The sequence below is a fragment of the Xiphophorus couchianus genome, chromosome 23 (genome assembly GCF_001444195.1).
Source record: "Xiphophorus couchianus chromosome 23, X_couchianus-1.0, whole genome shotgun sequence".
In the NCBI taxonomy this organism is placed as follows: Eukaryota; Metazoa; Chordata; class Actinopteri; order Cyprinodontiformes; family Poeciliidae; genus Xiphophorus; species Xiphophorus couchianus.
This window is the reverse complement of record NC_040250.1, coordinates 27,550,633-27,572,107: the sequence shown is the minus strand read 5'-3', so window position 1 is coordinate 27,572,107 and position 21,475 is coordinate 27,550,633. Positions and strand designations below refer to the sequence as shown.

The 21,475-nt window shown below is 39.3% G+C and overlaps 2 long non-coding RNA genes across 2 annotated transcripts in view; one reads left to right on the top strand and one right to left on the bottom strand.

Moving 5' to 3' along the window:
* Positions 1–3,161: 3,161 nt before the first annotated feature.
* LOC114138806 (uncharacterized) overlaps positions 3,162–21,475 on the bottom strand; it is a 28,816-nt gene continuing 10,502 nt past the window's right edge. Inside the window, exons 2-3 of the long non-coding RNA XR_003594309.1 lie at positions 20,103–20,108; positions 3,162–3,279 (exon numbers count right to left, since the gene is read on the bottom strand). This is a non-coding gene — a long non-coding RNA (uncharacterized LOC114138806). The remainder of the gene's footprint in view (positions 3,280–20,102; positions 20,109–21,475) is intronic.
* Positions 3,166–20,580, top strand: LOC114138805 (uncharacterized). The gene is made up of 3 exons (XR_003594308.1): positions 3,166–3,277; positions 5,222–5,224; positions 20,569–20,580. It is a non-coding gene; the product is annotated as an uncharacterized LOC114138805 (long non-coding RNA).

Genomic DNA, 21,475 nt, shown 5'->3' with positions numbered 1-21,475 from the left:
GCTTTGATTATTTTTCTGCATGTGTGAGAAATCCTTTAATCTCCATGGCAACCATTCAGCTGTGCAAAACGTCTGGGTGGACATAGCACCGCCTTCAAGGACGAAGCTCCTCCTCAGAGTTGAAGCGTCTGAACTTCTGAGTTTCCGTCTCACAGATCACCCCCCTCCCCCCGCGACTTTCCCACTCAACTCCTTCAAACTAGCCAGCAACAATTAGCAAACACCCGCTGAACTCACAGGAGCTACTTCCCAGTACAATGCAGGTAAAAATGTTGTTAAAGGGTTAATAGAAGAGCCATGTTGTGATGACTTTCTGAAGGCGGAGTTCCAGAAAGAGAAGGGAGTTTTTAAAGAGACAGAGCCCCAATTTCAATATGTTAAATTATGAAGTAGAATTTCTTCTTAGTCATATTTGATATATGTAGCATTTTTATAACAACTGATGCTAACATGGTAAATTGATTGTGCTATAAAATGACATTATGTGCCTGGGAAACACATAGCACTGCCCCTTTAATGATGCCCTGTGGCCCTGAGTAAGTTTGAGTGGATGAATATCTTTTCCACGATCCACTTGCTTTATTGTGCCTACTTACCCATGACACCAGCTGCATCTGTCAGTTTAACACTACGGTTTGATGTGTAAGTCAGAAAGCCATAAGCTCCAAACAATGTATTTTACTATAGTATGGAAACATAAAATCAATAGGTCCCTTTCTAATAGACATTAATTAGCCATAAATCAATTTTTTTTATCTCAACAGCAAATTCATTTACTCTATGAAGGATATTACAGAGTCCAGGAAACTGACAAATATGCCGGTCCTAAGGAAATACTCATTTGGACCTTTGCCATGTGGCATATTCACTCACAGTAATTAGGCCCTATGGAGAGAGAAAAAAACTAGGTTAGAGTGTCTTGATTATATTTCATCTTTTCCATTATTGGAATAACCTCCACGATATTCCACATGACACATATTCCTGTGGGTGTGCTGCAGTATTTCCCAGGACTTGGCTCTCTGCCAGCTTGTCGCTGTGCTTCTGGCTGGGCCGTACAATGTGCACAACACAGAACCTCCTGCTTCTGGACCGCATCGCTTCACATTGTTGCGTCCACACTTGCGTGCTTTGTAATCACGTTTCCTTTTTTAAAAAAAAAAAAGACTCAATGAGCAACAAGTATCTCGCTTCTAATCTTTGAAAGCACGACTGATGTGATTGTTTTGCTCGACTTTGTTGGGCTCCAGGGTTTCCCTCCCCGCCCAACACTGAGCTGAGAGCCAGCACCCGCTCTGTAAACCTCAGAGGTAACCAACATTTAGGACAGATGGCATCGTATCTTCATTACCTGTTTTGGCTCGCTGCCCTTGAATGGATACTGGCGAACTGCATCGCGCTGCGGCCCCCGATGACGCTCCTCAGAAACCCGTTCAAATCGGGATGACGCTCAGTCCTCCTTTTGGGACGCGTTGGAAAGATGAATGGTCTATAAAGAGAACGGGTCTTTATTAACCTTCCTGTAAGTCTCTGTGCTGGGACGGGCCATGTATGAATCACCGGGATAAGGTTCAAAACTCCGGTGAGAGTTAATTGTCCCCAGCCTTCTAATTGGCTCTAATTCAGTAGGAATAATAAAGTCTCGGTGTTCTATTAACTTAAAAGGTCATTTGTAACATTCTTAATGCTCCTAATAACGGCTCAATGCATTTCAGCTGCGGTCATGCTTTTGTGGCAGATGGTCCTGACTAATTATTCTATTTAACCTGAGGCAGAGGGGGGATTATTGGGCAGGAGAAAAGGTGCATATGTACACAGAAGTTTTCAAATTTATTTTTACATTTTGCCACATCAGGACCACAGACTACACTGTGTTTTACTGGGATTTCATGTGATAGGCCAACACAAAAGTAATAGATGGTTTCAGATTTGCTACAAAAAGAAAAAACATGTGTTTGAAGTTGAAGATGTAATTTAAGCTATTTAATTATTCTTTGGATGGAGGTTTTTCTTCCAGGATTGTGATATATTTATCTCTAAACATCTTCCATATAGCATGTTTAATTTATTTAGTTTATTGATGAGTAGATTAGAAATGTATCATAAATTGTTTTGGACAGCACTATAACTGGAGATTTATATATATATATATATATATATATATATATATATATATATATATATATATATGTTGAACCGATAACAAGTTGCAAATGAGATGGTGGATAAAATATTTTAGTCATTTGTGTTGGATACATTTCTTATCACAGAGTCGATGTAGCCACCCACCGGATGTCACCACTTTTTTTCATTAATGACTAATTAATATTTCCAAAACCAGTAATCAGATTAAAGTTAATTATCCAAATCACTGAGTTACTATTTTTGTAATTTTCCTTTGTAAAAAGATAAATTTGTTCTCTTCCTCAATTAACCCACGTTAACTGGGCTTCATTTTGCTGAATGGTGTGGTAAACACGCTCACTGGCTGTAATGACGGTATTATTACTGGACCCAAACAAAAAAAGTAACTTGTTATCTAATTACTTAAGAAATAAAGTCATCAGTAAAATAACTAGGTTACTTGTTAAAGGATTCATCAGTAGTCAATAGTCCTATTACTCTTTCAAGGTTACCATGGCAACACTGCCACCAACAACAACATAAACTAGGCCCTGAATGTTAAATGACACAGTAGTGTTAACTTGAAATAAACGTTTGAAGCGGTATTTGACCAGTAATCATTTGTAACTTACTCTGGTTTTACTGTAGAATGTTATTAGTCATTAAGCATTTAACTTTTTAAACGCAGTTCAGAATCAATCTTATCAGTTTACGGTCATCTGGAGTTATGGGCTTTTAAATCTGTGTGAAACGTGCTGCTTATTTGGACTCAACACAAAACAAGTTCAGAATAAAACCAGACAAACCCCAAGACCGCTCCATGAGGGACACCACAACTTAGAGAGTTGATGTGTTTCATCTACTAAGCCACAAAAGAATAAGCCAATCATTTACATTTATTTCAAATGAATATTACTAATGGGTTTCTTATGCCAAAATGAAAACAACAACAACAACAATAATAATAATAATAATAATAATAATAATACAGACCTTTGGGCACGTAAATAACTTAAAAACAACATAATATGTAGGAGAAAACATAAGATACAGAAACCCTTCAGCTGTGAGTTTGACAATGAGGAACAGCAAAAACAAGTCTATGATTTTAACTAAAATGTGCAGATTCATCATACTGTGAGGATTTTAAAATGTCTGCTGGAGCTCAAACATTTCACCCAGCTTTCACGTTGTCAAAAGGAGGAATAAAAACGGCTGAAAGGCTTTCAAAAGGCCAGTCTCGCTCGCACAGCGTTTTATTTACAGAGTCTTTGAATATCTCATTGGTTCAGAGATTTTCCTTCCAGCACCATCTGGATCTCTCTGGCGTCCAGCGTTTCGTACGCTGGACGCCAGCGTACGAAACGCTGGCGTCTGCGGTCGTGACTTCATGTAGTTGAAGTCACGACCGCACAGCTCAAAGAACTCAATCAGCAGGATGCCCAGGTTAATGTTGGTGCGCCGTGTGTCAATCTGAGGATGCAACTGCAAGAAGCTGATGGCCATTAGTATAAGGCTGTATGAGCTGATGCCTCCAGTAAAGACTTCGTTCAGATCCCTTTGCAAGAGAAACTGCTTCAGAACGAAGATCCAGGGTGGAAGAACTGTGTATTTCTTAAGGTAGCTTTTGATGAACTGTGCTGCTTTCACTGCAGTCTCCACATTAAAGCTAATCTATACGATTAGCTTTGTTAGCATGCTATTGCTAACATATGAAGCTTCAACTTCTGATTTTCAACATGAAACGGAGAATTTGAGTTTGTTTTTTTTTACTTTAAGTCAAAAGGGGAAAAAATACTTTCCAAGACACTGTTGTCAGGTGTAAACATTTTTGGCTTGGTCATAAGTGGTTACAGTAACACAGAAAATACTCCTGGATAAAATCAAGTTTGTGTCGCAGAGCTTGACCCCGTATTTATGAAGACAAACGATGTGATTCCAGCCAGAACAGCAAAAACCCCTCAGCCCATCAGCTCAGATTTAGGGACAGCCGTCGCACAATTAGGAACTGCTCAGGTAACGGTCAGAATGCAAACACAGCTGGCCACCCAATCCACTGCTTAGTGCCTCTGGGGAAATGCAGCACAATGAGTGAGTGAGAGAAAATTGCTATTACAACTATAGCAGGAACAGAGAAAAAAGCCAATAAAGAAAGAAGCCAGGATGATTAATCATCATGGAGACGCTCGTTTTGTACGTATAAGAGACAAGAAAGAAAGTATGTAATCGTCTGGTGTAATTATTTTATTTACTCAGACAGAAACATTGCGTTATTTTGTAACTAAAAGCAGGTCATGATAGTGTTTCCACTCTCTTTTGGCGGGAGACAAAAGGGAAAGTTAATTATTCATCATTACGTCTCGTTGTTTTCCTGGATCTGATGTTTCTGGTGCAGAGATCAAGATATGAGGAGAGTGTTTTCTCCTAATGTGGTTGTTCAGTAACATTTCTTGCTCAGACGTCGTCCATTCGACTAACCCAGTTGAACGGGAAGAATAAGTTGCGCTAAAACAGATGTAAATAATACATTAATGGTAGCATGGCTTTTCCCTGCTGAACGCAAATCTGTACGATCTGATGTTAAATGTTTAACTTGGTTCTGCCAGGCTCTGTGTATAATTTATGGATGCATTTGCAGACAGAATCCTATCGCTTTTTATATAGTGCTAAAGTAATCAAGTGCTGAAAATGCAATAAAATTGATGATTGTTTGGAAAGTATTTCAGCAGCAGTCCTTACCAAAGTGGTCATTTTGTCACAAGGAGCTGGATTTAATCAAATGTGAGAGTCAACTTTTTACGTTAAGTTTCACCCTAAAGCCAAACAGCCCTAACTTTTTCTGAGCAGAGTACGGTTGTAGGAGTAATAAACTGCCCACATCTCTCTTTTGTATTCCTTTTCCAATCCGACTGCAGGCAGCTTCTGGTGATAAATAAATCATTTAGTCCCTTGTATGTAGTCAAAGAACGTTGTTAATTCGACGTTGTGCTCGGACTCGGAGGCTGTCCTGCTCCCCTCTTGATCAGCCAGAGCAACTTTTTAATGAGTTGTTGCTCTGACCTTTCAAGTTCTTTCCTGGCGCAGCCTTTTGCCAAAGGTAGTTCAAGGGAACACAAGTTAATGGAGAGAGTCATACTGCAATAGTTATTTGACAATAAATTTCAGGAACCACAAGCTGTAAACAAAGACGAAGGAAACGAGCTCTTTAACCGACCGTAAACGTCAAGACTAACAGGTGCAAAAAAGCCCTGCTGCCGTTCCGAACGGATACCGAACGGATACCTAATGGATACCTAACAGATATCTAACAGATACCTAACAGATACCGAACGGATACCGAACGGAAACCGAATGAGCAGGAGGAGAGGCAGTGGAACGATGTGCTAAAACCCCTCAAACATACTAATTATTGCTCCGTCTTGGATCTCAGATCTAAGCTAATATTCTTAACCAGAAGCAATTAAGAAATATAAGCTCAAAAAGCATCATCTTTCATCTATAAACAGAAACTAAATTCTGAATACTTCTTTCATTTAGGATATGTATATGAGCTTGAAACTGCAAATTGTCTTTTAAAGAATCAATAATCAATGTGGAACATTCCAGCCCAGGAATGCCAAGTGCATGTAATGTTCTTGTGCTTGTTCTTGAGCGATCCAGTTCAGAGTTAATATGTTGGTTTTTTAAAAATTATTATTATATTTAAATCTGGAGATGATCTAAAGAAGTGGAGAGTCAATAAAAACAGTGAAGTTTCCGTTAGGAGGACCTGCTGCAGATGAGAGCTCTGTTAGCGGCTAACGGTTGTGTTCCAATATTTACAGTAGAAATGTCACAATGGGGTTTAGAATAAAATATTTTGTGTTTATTAATATTATTATTATTCTTTGTTTTGGTACTTTGGAATTGTGTTTTAAAAAGCATCACAAATCCATATATTACCTCTTCATAATTCTGTGTAATGCTCAGCCAGGCTGCAATCAGCAATATTATTTCCAATCAACGTCACGGCAGTAAGTTGTGTTTGGTTTTGCTTTTCTTTACATAAATAGATCACAGCCTCATGCGTCGGCCATATCAACCTTAATCGCCGTCTCTTTTTGACGACTCACCGAAAACAAAGCCTGCAGCCTTGGTTACCGTCGTGCACGTCGGCCATAGCAACAGTGCTACGAAGTGAGAAAATGTAAAAGATCAAAACCAGATTCCCTTGTTTGAGGAATCCTTTCCCTCAGATGACCTTCTGCTGCTCGACTGCCAGACGTGTTGCGTAAAGCGAGAAGATATGCAGCTCCCAGAGTTTCCTGCTTCATTCTTCTTTAACGAGTGTTTCTCTCAGCCGACCTAATCTGACTCCAGATCTCCTCCCTCCCTATCCCACTGTCTCTTCCCTCTCGTGGCTCTCGTAAAGCTTTGAGTCCAATTTCATACACTCTGTTTCCTTCTTTTTTTATAACCTTCCCTCACTTTCTCACTCCGTCGCCGGCTTCGACTCGATATCTCTCTAAGCGTCCCCGTCCCCTTCATCACAGCATGCGGACTGGCGTTAATAACCTGGGCTGTCGACAACAAATCACCTCCTCGGATCCAAAGGTTCACTGCGTGATGCACGGTGACCTTACGCTCGGGAGCAAATGGTAGAAAATGAGAAACCTGGTGGCTGGAAATTGCAGATGTCTTCTTTCCTTGCGAGCAGCGGTGATGCATCGGTGCGGCGACGTGACGTGCGTCTCGTCTTTAAGCCCGCCGTTTCAAATAGAAATGACTAATGGAATATTTAGGGTATTTGAATTTCATGGACTTAAATTGAAAACTTAGGGTGTGTCTTGTAAACCTTATATTTGCTCTTTTGATCAAGGTTGTCTGTTAAAACTTGGCCTGCAGTCAGTACTGCTTAGCATTGGGCGATAGAGATAACTGCCTGGCATTGTCACTCCAACGACCAGATAGAGTTTTTGGTTCAGAAATGGGACTTTGGTCCCTCCATGCTGAAAGTATAGGAACACAGGAAACTATGTTAAACATCATTTTTTACAGGAATTGACAGTCTTTGTTTATCTCTAGTAAAATACCTGAATGGGTCAAACCCAAGGATGTTTTCACACCAGATAGTCCAACAGACTTGGATCGTTTGGGGATCAAAATTGCACCATTGTTGTCAAACAAAGCAAATCCTGTGTGTCAGTTTTGTGACTGAGCGCCTGACTAATTGTTGTGTTTTTCTCCTTATAGCTGATTGGTTGGAAGGGGTTTAAAATGAATGATCTCCACCCACCAGGCGAGCGATGTGGTCAGACCAGTACCCATCATTAGTACCTGAAGGCCACGCTGCTAGTCTGGGAGTTTTAGTCTTTGCTGGTTTTCTGGTTTTTGGTTGTGGGCTGAGATCCGGAGGCAGGGTGAGAGACTTGTCCAGACGTAGGTTTAATTAAACCTCTCTTGCTAAAAACACAACCTGTTTTGGACTCTGTATGTTGGTTGTCCTGTGTGGCGACACGAGGAAATCACTTTTTCTTGACTCGTGCCATCATTTTAGGGAGGTAGCAATATGTTGTTTAATTAGTTTTATGCACAGATTGATCGTGCCTATTTGGCATCTGTTATTGGCAGTACAAGTTAATGCTTTATTAGCATAAATAAGCATTAGCACCAGTGAGGTCGGCCCCCCAGGCTGTATGATTCTCTAATAGACGTGAGCAGACGTTCTCCTCGGTCAGGTTCCTCCGCTCATCTCCGGCCAGCTCAGCCCGTCGTTACGAACGCAGTCGCTTGCAAAGATGTTTGGCACGTTTTGTGGTTCTGAGATGTACAGTAAGGGCTTGGCAGCAGAAATGCTTCGTGTTCAGATTGTTTCTTGGAGCCCTTGCCAGCTAACTTGATGGGTTTTCTTTTTCCTTTCTTGCTTTGATGTGTGTTTCATTACGGCGCTGGCTAATTAAGTGGATGCTCCTAAGTGCGGAGGTGGAAGGGCGGGAAGAACGGGCTGGTCCAAAGTCCCAGACCCGCCAGAACCAGAACAGTTTGCGTCTCTGATCCACAGGAAGCTGGACTCAGGGTCCCCAAAGCGGTGCACCTCGTTATCCGGCACTTCCGAAGCTTGCGACTTTGAATGTGAAAGAAGCTACCGGCGAGGAATGTGTTGTTTTTGTGACAGAGCTGAACATCGCTTCTAAAGTTGTATAATAAACTAAATACAACGGAGTGTTTGTCATGTGGAAGATGGTTGGTTCAGCGTACTGCTGTGATTTGCATATCGACTGTAATATTAGTCTTCATGTCTTTGATTTATGGGGCTCTGGTAGCCAGTAGCCAAAACTTTCAGACAATAAAGTCATATATCCGCCTTCAAAACAAATTTAAACCCACCTACACATCCAAAATGATTCTCATATTAACTGGATAAAAAAAAAAAGAAAAGAAGATTGATGTTGCTGTCAGTCTCTTGCAGGACTGAAACATACAAACCAATGGGGTTGTGTTAAAGTTTGAATTACTCTGACAAACTGATGAGTTCCTCAAATTTGAAAAGTAAGTCAAAGTTTTAGTTTCGACTTGAAGTGAGCTTCTTTACTGTCCAAAACAAAACACAGGCAGAGTAATCATGCAGTTGAAATAATATGTATTTGTGTAATCCTTTACAGTAAGTGATAGACTAACTAAAGTGCTTTGCAGTGAGTAAAATAAGATAAAACATGATGAAACACACGAGACAGTGGAATGAATTGAAATGATAATAAAACATGTTGCACTACTGAAAGATTACTGTTTCTCTAAACAGTGAGGGAAAGCCCAGATGATGATGTCATGGCTTTGGAAACGTTTGATAGGTTATCATGTTGTGGGGCTGCAGGATGAACTGGTGCACTTCATAAGTTGCAAAATTGGATTTTAAGTTGCTTAAGAACAAAATCAACACTTCAACATGGCCTGATCTCAGACCTGATGACATGCCTACTCTGTGACTTCTTGTCGTGAGCACACTTGCTAATAACAAAGCTAATTTTTTTTGTTTTGTTCTTGCTCATTTTGAAAACATTTAGTTCACCTAGCTTCCCCTAAGCTAAATTTTCTGGATAAATTCTAAAGCGCAAATTTACCTGGCTGTTTTATAAACTTTCAGTTTTGAAGTGTTTTCTAAAGCAATTGACTTTTAATAATTCTTTAAGTAGTTAGACATTTATGCTCTTATTTTGAAATGGTTGAAGCCTGTTTGCAGCAGCTGTTTCCTCTCCTCACATTTTATCTATATTTTTTAAAAGAAACTTTATTAGGCATGTGCCAAGTACACAACACACAAAAAAATAGGTATGTAGAAAAATAAAACACTTATGTGAACAAACAAGTAGCAGTGTAAAAACAAAGACATAAAAAAATATGTATACATATATGATTTTTTTTTAGTCTTTTTCTTGGTACTCTTCATGTTCTCGATGCAGAATAAATAATGTTTAATCTGTACCCAGAATGCAACGCTGTGGAATAGTTCTACAGTAAACAGTTTAACATTTATACTGTGTGTTTTCTGGCCTAAAGTCTATAGCTACTGTGGTCAATTGGGCAAAATCAGCAACAGAGTGAGCAACACGCAACAGCTCTAAAACTGAAACTCCAGGTGAAAGAATGACTTCTTTAAGAGCTGCTGTAAAGGTAGATGTGAAATAACAGTTTTGATCCTGTGGAGGGCCTGTTGTGTCAACCGCACATGTGGCAACATGACGCTTTAGCATTAGCTTCATCTGAATACCAACCTGAGCTTCTGCTAAGGAAGCACTAGCTTCTAGAACAGAAGCTAATGCTCAAGTTGGTTCTCATGATTTAGCTTTAGCGGAGTTAACGTTTATAATTAGTTCTTTTAGGGCTAGTGTAACTAACGTTTTAGCTAGCAGTACCCACCACTGGTGTATTTTCTCCCTGTGTTAATAAGTAATTTAAAGTCCCATTGAAATATATGGAAGATTGTGGTTGTAACATGGCAAAGTGGGGAAAAAGCTACTGGGAGAGTTTGACACAGTTAGCAGTTAGCTTCCTTTCTAAATGACTAGCTGCTAACAAGCAGCTCTGAGTGACATTCATAGTGAAGGAGAGAGAGCTGTTTTGAAAATACTTTATTAGAATTTGCTGTGACAGCTCCCATAATACAAATCAAACCGAAGTGATGTCCTAAAATCTGAAGACAAACATCTATTTAATGATTCTTAATCACAAGTAAAGACGGGAGATTTTAATACACAAAAGGCACTTTTCATTCGCTGTGTAATTTATATATATTCGCCTCTCAGTGGGAAAAAAAAATAAAATTAATGCGATCATTGAAGTACTGCATGATTAAAATGTTTTTCATTTAATTATTTTAAAAAGTTAAAAGTTGTTTTGAAAGACTCCACTTTCTTCTTTTGTTTTATTGCCTCCGGAGCCGTTCGTTTCGAGCTCGGATTTGGTTTCCAGACCAGAAAGAGGAGAAAATCCGATGACTCTGCTGCAGGGAAACGGCAGAGAATAGATCAAACTAAAACAATCTAAGCACCATGCACCACAAGAAGCTGTGGGGGTAGAGAAAAAAAAAAAAGATCTGCAGGAAGAATCAAGGAAGACAAACTTGAGAACGGCGCCAATTTGTGTCATGATGACCATATTACACCAGCAGAGGTTGTTTTCTCTGCTGTCTCCACAGAGGAATTGCGCCTAAATGGTGAAGAAGTGCTCTAAGGAGGCTGTTTGGACCGGGTCCTGGCAGAGCAACAGTCTTCTAACCTCTAAATAAAAGGCTCACAGACTTTCAGGGCAGCTCACGCTGCGGTATAAAATGAGTCGGGGCGATTCTTTCTGAAGTGCTGATGGAGTCCTGTTGGCCTCTAAGTGATTTCTGAGGCTCTGCTGGTTCAAATGGACAGCAGCTCCTTCAGATCACTTCATCTCTCCTGCAGCGGCCACTCAGCAGCATCTCTGTCTTTGTCCGTTTTAAAATGTCACTGGAAACCTTAACTCGTCACCCGCTACACATGAACTTTTCCATTACGTTTTTTTTTTTTCAGCCTTTTTACTTCGGCAAAATGTTTGTGCGACTGATAGTAATCGTCCAGTTTTGTCAATAAATTCTCCTTGTTACAGTACGGCCCCACTTTACTCGTTCGCTTTTTTATTTCTCTCTGAAATAATCATTTTTGCTATCGAGTTGAAGTCATTCCCCATCTTTGGGAACATTTCGTTTACATTCGCCGCAGAAAATGGGGTGACTCATATGTTACGGATCACCGGCGACATTCCGCTCACCGTGGCTGAATAAATAAACATGTTCACGGGCCGCTGAGTGCGAATCGCAAACGGAACCTGATTGGCTGTAAATTTATTTTGCAAAAAAAATAAAGACCTGTTGTAATTTCAATTCAATTTCGGTTTTGGGTCAGTCCATTACGAATTTGCAAAGCTCCACTACACCTGCGTCACTGCAAATCATTCCGGCTGGTTCTGAAGTGTGGGGTTTTCTCCAGGTTGGTGGACAAATTGGAGCACAATTTGGAAATAAGTTTCTTTAAAGTTTTTTCGTATTTGGTTCTTTTGACTTTTACACATCTCTGACAGCGGCCACTATGGAAATATGCTTTCTGGTTGCTCAATCTCAACCATGAGTGTAAACTACATCTTATGATATTTGTCAAAAAATCATCCACTTTGACACAGGTCAAATCTTAGTGTTTGGTCAGTAGCATTACAAGGACACATTTGTCCCTTACTTGCAACTCAGCATTGAAGCAATCACTGATCAAAATTCAGCTTCTTTTGTTTTTAGTGTGTGGCATTATTTCTCCGCTTGATATCTATATGAAACTATGTTAGAAATGTATTTGGTGGTTAAGCACAACCCACATAAGGAGACCTTAGTTCTCAACGTGGCCGTCGCAGGTTCGATTCCCGGCCTGGTGACTTTTGCTGCATGTCTTCCCTCTCTCTCATTGCCCTACTTTCCTGTCATAGCACTTTCAAATAAAGGCCATTACAGACAAAAAACCTTATTAAGAACATTTCTTTGGGTTTACTTGAAATGTAATGTACACAGAGGAGGGGAAAAATGTTTTAACACTAGAACTACCAAAGATTCCCAAAATGGGAATCTTCGTCCAGGTACCAGAGAGGGGCCAGTTTGGCCCTGTCCCTAGAGCTACCAGAGAGGGGCCAGTTTGGCCCTCCAAGAGAGGGTGTGAAGAGGCGCCTTTGTTATGTAAATAAGGCCATTACTATCCTGTTCCAAGGACAATCAGCGTGAAAGTTGATGTAGTGAGTTTGGCTCTCCTCCCCCCTGCTCATCTACAGGGATGCTAATTGCTAATGCTTTTTCTGTGCAATCCTTTCTGTGGTATCGGCTGCTTCAACCCAAATGCAGTATATTTCAAGTCCCATGCATAGTTTCTCTTTGCATGGTAATTCTTACAACAAATCCTGATGTTGTTTTCTAAGTTTTATCCCTCTAGTATCTTGTCTTGACTCTCAATTTCTTTTTTAAACATGTTAACCAGTTTAATAGCAGATGCGCTCTAAAACTTTGTATATTTTGCATCCTTTGTTTACGGCTTTTTTTTTTGCAAACTTTACAACAAAATTAAATGTCTTTTCTTAGTGGTTAAATTATCAGCTAATAAACTGTTCATGATCTACTGCATACGTTTTGTTAGGTCAGTTGTTAACCTAACAAGCAACAACAACTGCATCATTTAATTGATTTTAAATGTGTACTATAGGCAGAAATGTCTGTCCACTAGCCTATATTAATTATTTAGTAATAAGCTGTTGTAGTGACTGGTGGATGGTTATGGTCTTTTCTATAATTTCTTCTCTGAAATTGCAATAGAGGACTGGGGTTTCACAGCACACTATGGTGAAAAGTCAATTTAAAGGGGACGATTTCAAGAGAATATAAGTCTCCCTATATAACCTTATGTAATGGATTGGGTTAGACACCCTAGAGAGAAAAACAGAGCAAAACCAAGAGACCACGGCAACAAACTCTGTTTTTCAATGGCTTACATGATGGCAGCGGTTGGTACGTGTTTTGGTGCCTACTGATCCTAACAGGTTTTAGTGGTAAATTATTTTCGGTTGTGTGAAATATGTGAGTTTTTTGAGGAGTTCAGCCGCATGATGCAGCTACAGGCAAGCCCTGCAGGAGCTCAGGCAGCAGACCTGGCTGATGTCCACATGCCAAAGTAACTGTGTATTCTCGTAAGCTGAAGTAAAATGGTCATGTAAGAGTGTTTTCAGGTTTTGGTTTAGTGGAAGTTATATGAAAAATTGCTATTTGCATTTAAAGTACCATTTACTTTGAAAAATATATGGACTCAAATGGTAAAGTAGATACCATATCATGCTATTTAATGAATTTGTGACTTCCACTGATGGCAACACTTCTGCTAGCGCGCCAATAATGGAGTTCATTTTTTTGTTTTTGCTAACTTTTAAAACGTCTAGCGCACTTCAGCGCCCCTAAATAATTTTTTCGGATAAATTCTGAAGAACAAATTTACTTGACTGCTTTATAAACTTTCAAGTATTGGTTACTAGCTAATACGCCAATAGCAAAGCTCATTTTTTGCTTACAGCTTTTAACATTTTTGCTAACTTTGAAAATGTTTAGCACACTTGGTGTCCCTCAAATCAATTTCTCCAGACAAATTCTAAAGCACTAATTTACTTGGCTGTAAATGTTCAGGTGAAAAAAGTTAGTGTTGAAGTTTCTGTCATTGACTTTTAGCAATTCTTCAAGCAGACATTTGTATTCATGCTCTTATTTTGAAGTAGGTGAAGACTGTTTACACAGTATTTCTGTTTCCTCTCCTCAGATTCTCTTTCTCTTTTTTAAAGAAATTTTATTGAGCGAGTGGCAAGCATAAAACAAGCTAACAAATGAGGTATATGAAAAAAACACAACACTTACATGAACAAACAATGACAGGCCTCCATGTATCTGTTTTTTGAATCTTGAATCCCTTGTTTTACTGCAGCTGGATTGTTGTGTAAAATGTTTTCCAAAGGTTTCCCAATGCTACCAAGTCCTGGAGTCATTAGTGGCCGATCAATGTGAGAGAACCAGATCTCTTGCTTCCTGAAGCAGTCTTTTACTGTTTGAGCCGGATGATTCACAGTGTTGCTGTTTAATGGGAGGCGGCAGCTTAAACAAGCCTTTCTAAGGGCTTATTTAATGAATAATCACAAAACAACACTGATTAGCGCCAGCTGAAGCTCACTACATCAGCTACGGTCGAATAACTTGTTGCCAGATGAAACTTATTAGTCATAGCAGCTCTTTTCCAATGGGAGGTTCGAGTGTTTGCTCTCTGAAACCCAGATGGTGATGTTTTTTAAAGACAGGCAGTGTTTGGGAGTACTAACTTAATGACTATGGAGAATAATGTCTTGTAGCGGTTCATTGGTTTAATTCATTAGATTTTCTCAGTTTTTTTTTTTTCTTGGATGATTTGAATTTTGTGAATTAAGTTTTGTTATTATTATTATACGGTACCTTAGCTGCTGCAGTCAGAAATTGTAGGTTTGTGGAGAAAAAGGATAAATTCTTGGGAACAGAATTGGTATAGTCCACCAGTTCCCCGTCATAAAACACAACGGATGCCAGTTTTTCAGACAGACTCAACATTTAGAGCTACCACGTCTCTTAAATTCTTGGTTTTTAATGGGTTCTTTCATTTTCCAAAGGTATAAAAATAATCCTTGCATCATTAGTACCTTTCTATAGGGGAAATTATATTCAAATATAGCATGAAAAACATAAAAGTGCTAAAGCTAGCCCCTTTTTTACCTTTATATTTGGAGGGCCTAAACAGAGCTGCAGGTGGCAGATCCCTGTTCTATACCACTGAAATGAAAAGCAGTTTGACAGGGTAAACTTTCTTCTTCCCTCAGTAGCAGCATCCTCACCAATGAGGAAAACCTGGTAGCTTTTATCCCTTGTTTGTTTTTGGGTCATTAAAACACAGAAAGCTCAGATTTTTTTAGTTACTGACACTCTGCTCACTTTTCTGGGCTCATCAAACTGAAAATGATCTGATTCTGACCAACACACTCCTTTATGCCTCCAGGAAATGATCTCTGCTTCTTTTTTTTTCTCCGTCTACTTCCAGGAAGGTAACGAATTCTCCAGCTGCATCACAGAACTTTACTCTGGAAAAAGGGAAAAAGAAAGCCTTTCAATAAATCTTTTATATGTCCCCCCCTTGTCTTGGTGTATGTTCGGTTACATTTAAACCCATTATACAAGTCCATAAATATGTTTGTAGGTCGTTTTGTGCTTTGGACATGTGTTTCCCTCCACGGGTTTATAGTACATACAAGGTCGATTTACAAATGTATAACAAAACCTTAAAAAGTGCTCATTATCCTCCACAACAAGCGCTTTTCTGTTGTGCATATTCACCATTAAAACATACAAGCAGGCTGTATTAGGTATGACCTTTGTGGGTCTATTAACACAGGGGAGAGATCTGGCTGCAAATATTCGTCAGCAATGCAGTGGTAAAGTCCCGAAAACACACAATATAACCTCAGTAATGAGAAAGAGAGAGAGAGAGAGGGGGGCAAAAAAATGTGAATTTGCGAAAATAATGAATCTGGGTGATTACTGTGGGACTGCTGCAGCTAGGAGAGCCTCTCCAGACGAATGAGTGAGGTTCAAACCTCTGTGTCAGCAGATAGCCGCCCTGCTGGAGTGTCCTTCAGCACGAGTCAACACATGCTCTGCTGGGGCTCCGTTGACCCCAAATTTCCCTGCCCCACCTCCCCACGCCCTACCGGCACACACATAATCGGAGGTCCTTTAGAAAACAAGCAGGAAGGAAGTAGGAAGTACATGAGGGGAGGAAAAAAAAAACAGAGACAGAATCAAGCAAATGATCCGACCAGCCAGCATTACCGCTGACCTTTCCCAGTGGACTCTCAGAGCCAGCCGGGGCCGAAGCCGGGGAGTCGCTGTTACTCCGCTAAATGCTAACATGTCACAACCTATCTCATCAAGTCCTTAATTCAACCTTTCTCCTGCCCCGATGGGCTGCGAGTGTAATAAGCAATATCTTTATAGCGCAAAAAGGCCAACGTACCAACAAGGTTTTGTGTGAGAAAAATCAGAGTGCAGTGTGTATGTAGGCGGGGGTGGGCGTGTGTGTGTGTGTGATGGATTTGTAGCACTCTCTCAAGTATAGAAAGCGAAAGGATATCAAATAATATCTTGAAAGAAGTGTGGCATTAAAAAAAAAAAGAACTGAAAAAAAATGAAGCAAGTAAGAGGGACAAAAAAAATACACTCACTCACCTGGCCTGCGGGACTTTACAGCTGTATGAGACTGCTTTATTTCGGCTTCACATCATATGACCTTAAAGAGACAGAACACCCCGAGGCGGATTGCACATGAGCTAAAGGAACGCAGCGAAGCCGCATCTTATCGCTGTTAAAGCTGAACTGTTCAGGAACGGCGGGGACGGGAAGGCGAAGCGGATTAGTCCTGTGTTCACGTCCCTGACGTTTGAGTGTGATTTAATTTTCTTCCGTGCAAATCTCTGCTTGTGAAAACGCAACCAGAGTAAGGTTAGGCGGAGGGAGCCCTGCCGCGGTTTGATATAAAACGCACAAACTGAATGTGAAAGGTTTTTTTTTAATGGGGAACATTTTTTAATGAGGGAATAATATTGTTTTGGGACAGTAATTAATTACCAAAAGCCACTTTATTTAAAAATAAATATTTCATTAATATTACATATATCAAATGTGACTAAATGTTATGCTGTATTTATGTTCAAAACTGTCTACGTTTCTACTTTGTAATTCAAAATCTTTTCACTGTGTGCATCTATTGCGTTTTGTTGTTCACTAAACCTCTAAAATCAATTTACGTTTTTGTGTTTTCTTCATTTTAATTTGATGAACCATACTTTTAATATAGTGCAAATTGTAAATAGCTGCTAGATATGGGAAGTTCCAGTTATTATGGAAACATTGGCAAAATTATTTACTCACAGGACGTTTAAAGAACTTTTTAGGATTAAAATACTCAAAAATATCCAGGAGGAGTTTTGAGACTTAGTCCTGTTTAAATGATTTCTCATTTATAAAGAATCAGGGATACATGCCAGCTAGTATGTTTTTGGTGAGGGAATAACATTATAACATGATTTAAAGCTCAAAAAAGTCGATTTTACATTTTACCCTTTAAAACATGCTAAGTGTGACTAAGTCCACCATTTTTTATTTTCTTTACTGTACAGGATTGGTCATGAAATTCTGCCATATTAAAACACCTCTATGGGTCCCTGTCCAAAGGAAAGTCTGTTGCGTTGTTTTTGACTTGCCAATCTGATTCTGATGACAGTAATGACAAATGAAAAAGTTTCCTTCTTTCCGCATCGCTCTGGAACTGGATGTTCCTCATTTTGTTGATACAGTGAGTGAAATAAAGTTGCTTTATATTGTTATCAAAGGACATCCTGGTCAGGATCGCTTCACGGTTCGTTACAGCTGCACAGAAGGCCAAGGAACGGGCGTCAGGAACGACTCAGCGGCTGAAGGAAATGAGTTTGTTTCCTTTTGTAGCTGTAAGTTATTAACAAATATATTTTTGGTGTGTTTTCCGTAGCGACGGTCATTTGTTCAAGCTGAAAACCTGGATCGCACAATGAGACGTGACCTTGCGAATTTGAAATTGAAATGTGGACATAAAACACACCAGTATTCATCCTGTCAGCCCAACATGTCAACACACTTTATTATCCGCGAGGTAGACTTCCACCTCACAGTCCTATTTCTGTAATCACACCAGAGGAGACACAATGGACGAGTTATTGGCCTCTTCATAGAAACCAGTTCAACAATGTTATTAATCATTGCAGAATAAAACCTTTTTTCTGACTCATTTGTTTCAGGTGTGAAATTACCTTCAAATAGAAAGAAAAGTGCAGAAAGGAAACAGAGTTGTTGCTGGGAATGGGAAAATTCAATAGAAAAAGCAAATGACAAATCGTTATTAAGTTCCAGATTATTACCTGAAATTAATTGAAACCTCTTAGAGGAAATATGATATTTTAGAACCACCAAAATCTAGAAATGTCCAAATGACACATATGTACAGTAGATCATCAATGGTCTTTGCATTTTTCTTCACAGAACAAAAATTCTATAAAAGGTGATGGTCTCTTCATAAAGAGCTTTGTAAGAATATGTAAAATGTGGCAACTCAGAAAAAAGTGATTTTTGTAACAAAGGTCATCTATAGAAAAACCTCCATGAAAGTAAACAGGTGAAGATGTTTCCTTTCCACCTAAAAACTCTTTTTGCCTGAAAGTCTTGTTGTTTATACAAAGGGGAACCCAGAATCTGAGGATAGACTGCCGTTCATGCCGTTGCTACAACAGATAGCTCACTCAGAGTCACCAGTCAGACTGGTATGGTGACCTTGGGAGTCGTTTGTGAGTCTAAAGTTGATCAGGTTAAAAGGAAATACATCATAAGGGTTTTTACTTTTTGTGCTTTGTGTTTCTGCAGACATCATATCACATTAAGTCAGTGACCACAGTTTCTTAGCTTAATTATTCAGCTTCGGCAAAACCAAATGAAACAGTGTCTGACTGCAGACCTTATTCTCCTTTCCCACGTAAGCAGAATTATTCTGGCCGTGGCCTTCATAACCAATTCCGCTTGATCTGGTTGAATTTCAACTAGGCCAATCAGAGAACAGGAGGAGTTGTGAACGATGATGTTGAGTTTCTGCTCTGTTTTAGAATTGTAGTCTGCCTGTTGCAGTTTGGCAATGGCAGCAGAGGAAGTGAAAGAAGCCATGCAGTCTGTATAAATTGATGGCTACAATATTGAGCAATTAAAGTCGGAGGGAAAAGAATGTTTAATATATTTTATTGCCAGCAAAGACGTGGTGGCTCTACTCCCCACAGGATTGTTTAAAGCACACGCAATTTCTGGTACGCTTCAGAGCCTAGCTAGTGCATCACATACATCACATCCAAACGCTCGCGATTCAGTAAACCTCTGATGTCATCATTAGATGATGTTTGGATCGTCAAGTGATGAGACCCAAACATTCGACCTAACGGGGGGGAGAGGGGGGCCAACGACTCGTGACCTTGGCAGTTCAGTTTGTGACAACAATTGATGGGATTGTTCAGACTACAATTTATAAATTTGCAACTTCCGACCAATGTTTGGAACTGAACAAGCTATTTGGATGAGCGGTGAGATAAGAGGTGGTCCAGTTAATCTGACCATGTCTTGGACAAATATCAATCCACACATTACTATCACAAACTTTGAACTGGGAAATGTCTGAAACAAAATCCTTTGAATGTTAAGGCAGTTCGAAATGTTAATATTTGTTCGGGATAACTCTACTCCGGTCACGACTGTCATGTAGTTTTACTAATGTGATATAAGCCAAGATTCTTACACCAGAAATGACTAAAACTCTAACCAAATTCCCAGGAAAGTTCCAGGTCGTGGAAATGGAGTTTTAACTTTTACATATACAACTACATGTTTTCTGTTCTTGAAGCCTTTTGTTCCTACAGACGACCTTTCAATATGCCAACAAATCCAACAGTGGATACTTCTTAAATAAAAAAATTTAACAGTGTAAAGTCAGCTGTGGGTTTCTCTTTTTTCTTTTTTAACAACCGTTCTCAGTTTCAATCACTACTTACTGTACGTTCCGTAACTCGGGTGCAAACATGAAATCATGAAAGAGATCAAGAAAAATTGCGTGCCCATCCTGTTATAAATTAGAATCTTTACTGCATATAATGAGGATTTTAATAGCCTGTTTAAAAACAAATCTTCTCTCCTCTGTTTTAACTCCCACCAAGAGCGAGTCTTCGTGACATAGCTACCTATCACTCTCCTTCTCTCTGTGGGCCCATTAAAACCAGCATGGGGCGTTTTCTTAAGTATGATTAGTGGAGCTCAAACGCACCGCATCAACACAGAACTATTAATGTTACATGAGCCGCATAAAAAAAAAAAGCTATTAGAAATCCAGTCTGTTCATTTAACAATTTAACAAGCTCATTTAAAAAGAAAAGTTAAGGATTATCTAACCTATAGCAAAGAGAGGCTCAATATACATAAAAAGAACAAGCAAGACTTGTTCATATTCATGTTAGATTTTGGAGATTCAGTTCTGCTAACAGACGCCATATTTGTAATGAATAATGTTTTTGTTTTAAATTAAAGAACAAAAATCTAAACATTTATTAATGCTGAAACTAATACAGTGTGCAAAAAGTGCCAACGTTCTCACACCATTTGACATTTTCCACAGTTTAAAACATAGCAGATATTTAAATTGGATTTTTATGTGATATACTAAGATATCACTCAGTCTCATTAATGCTTACAACTCATACAATACAATAGCTGATTTTTTTTTGGTTTTAACTTTGAATGAGCAGACAGGACACTGTCGTGATGATGTCGGTTCCTCACTGTAGAATCTATTACTTTGACAATCTGAAAAACAATATTCTGTAACATTTCCTTTTTCGTAAGCAGAAACCTGATGTTTATCATTCCACACTTTACATTCTTTCACACACAAATCCATGGTAGCATTAAAGACACCAAGATTATTACAACCAGGATACCACAAAGAGCTAAGACTTGCACAATTACAATTATATTAATGCTGTTTTCTGGACAACTGAAATTGTGTATGAGCCCTAAAACCAGGAGGATTGAGCTGACTGAGCATTTGACTCCATGACAATCAAATGTAGTTGTCCAGTCACTTTGGATGAGTGTCTATGAGCTTCCCACTGGAATTTTTGCCCATCACACAAGGCAAAACTACTTCAGTTCCTTCAAGTTCAATTGTTCCCCCTGGTGAACAGCACACATTCTCAACTGGACTGAGATCTCAGCTTTGACTAAGCCATTCCAATACAGTGACACGTTTCCCCTTTAACCACTCAAGTGTTACTCTAGCAGTGCGCTTCGGGTCGTTGTTCCGGTGGAGCGTCAACCTCCATCCCAGTCTCGAGTCGTTACAAAAAGTTTTTTTCAAGAATATTCCTGTATTTAGCACCATCCATCTTTTCCTCGACTCTGACCAGTTTCCCACATTGCATTTTGCTAAATATATCTGGACAAACAACCTGACATAAAAGCAATTTAGAGTCCAACTAACCATGCATATGTTTAAAATGTGGGAGGAAAGCTGATTACCAGGACAAACTAACTAACTAGCAGCTGAACCACCATGTAAGGAGTGTTTAACACCTGATGCTACTATAAAAACGATTTTAGCTCATTTAAACTGTAAACATAATCATTTATTCACATGCTGGATAGAGTATG